Consider the following 1847-nt stretch of genomic DNA (forward strand, 5'->3'; position numbering starts at 1 on the left):
ATTAACAAATTTTTATGTCTATGCAGATCAACATCTTTGCCACTAGATGTCACTCTTAATCACCATGATGGTGTGGAAATCTACAAAGCCTTACGTGTATACAATTTTGAAATCCAAAGCTCAGAAAATCAAGAGTTACTATAACATATTCTGAAAGGGCAAACCAGACTTGACCTGATCTGACCTGACCTGACCTGACCTAACTTTGCAGCAAAATGTGACTTTATCTGACTCTAGACTACTCATAGTCTCTTCCCACTTGGTATAAATATTAGTATGATTGGCTAAAAGTTGCTACAAGTTGTTACTCCCAAAGAAGGTTATGAAATACTTAAAATATGCTCCACACAAATTTAATATGAAACAAATTTTTGGCCCCCAAATTTGTTTTTAAGATCATCTTATATTTCCCTAGCTTATCGAGAGGTCATTGGAGATATATATATTTCCATCCATTATCTCATATAGTTAACTCTATTTCTATGTCTGATGAGAACACTTAAGGCTTGCTCTCAGCAAACGTCAAGTACACAATACCATGTGATCGACTGTAGTCACCTTGTTGTAGGATCCTCAGAACTCATTTCTCTATAATTTAAAGTTTGCACTTTTTGACCTATCTCTCCCCATTTTCTCCTCCCACGAGCCCCTGGCAACCACCATGCTATTCTTTGTCTCTATGAAGTCAGAATTTTTTTAGATTCCACATACTTTTATAAGTGACACCATACAACCTTTGTCTTTCTCTGTCTTGGCCCAAGGCTTTTTGATGAATTACCTCTTGTCCCGTACCAGCACGCCCCTTGTTATTTCTCAGGAAGTGTGACAATCAAAGCATTCATTAAATTGTACTCTCCACAACCATGAGAGCTCCGGTCCCCCCATTCTGCACATGACTGCTGCATCTAACTCTGGTGCCACGAACCCTATTCTTTCAACATTCACAATCCAAGGCAATGTAAAAATTAAACTTTGAGAATTTACGTACCTTTTGCTAAAATTTAACTGGTTACAAAATGTGTTATATGTACAAGGATACTTAATCGGTTTTTTGTTTAAATCTCAGTTTTGTAATTAGGTTCTCAAATGAGTGATACTTCTATTTGAAGTTCTTTGCTCCTCTCTCATGACATATTTAAATTATATATAAATTAGCTGTTCCCACATATTATGCATTTTTATAATTATGGAAATATCTTTGGTAGCTCATTAGTATCTAGTTGAAAATATATCAGCTACATAGGACATAAAGACAGAATTTTTTTAAATACCACAGTTAAACCTGTTACTACTTCCTTCCTCTTTTCATCCAAATTATATAAACTTACTTTGAAAGAGTATTTCACAAAAATGTATCAGCACTGAAGTTAAGCTCTTAAAATTGCCCTCTGGTAAAATGACCACCTGATATTAATCCCTTGTTTCTCAATACTTGGCATTGCTTTTTCACATGACTTTGTTGCTCTCAAACCTATTGCCTTATTTCTTGGCTTGTGAAAACCTAAACAGGTACCTGGAGAAAGTCTATATGATATAAGTTCACTTGATGATGAATCAGATACCTAGGTCTAAATTCTAGGTCACTTACAAATGAATTTAACAATATAGATGTCTCCTTTAACCTCTCTGGTTCTTATAAAATGAGGCTACAAGCAATGCATACTTCTGCCTGCATGTTGATGTCACACTAAGTGACTAAGAGAGGCAATCTGCCTGCTTCCTGCCTGGTAGCCAGCTTGCTGGAGGAATTAGTGGAGACTTTTCCTTCTGTTGGCCTGCACTTCTCAGCTGGCTGGATCCGAACATCTTAATAACAACCCTAAACATGCCCCTGAATTCTGAGCCTG

This window comes from Artibeus jamaicensis, unplaced genomic scaffold (assembly GCF_021234435.1).
Source record: "Artibeus jamaicensis isolate MK-2021 breed Jamaican fruit bat unplaced genomic scaffold, CSHL_Jam_final contig_3114, whole genome shotgun sequence".
NCBI classification, from domain to species: Eukaryota; Metazoa; Chordata; class Mammalia; order Chiroptera; family Phyllostomidae; genus Artibeus; species Artibeus jamaicensis.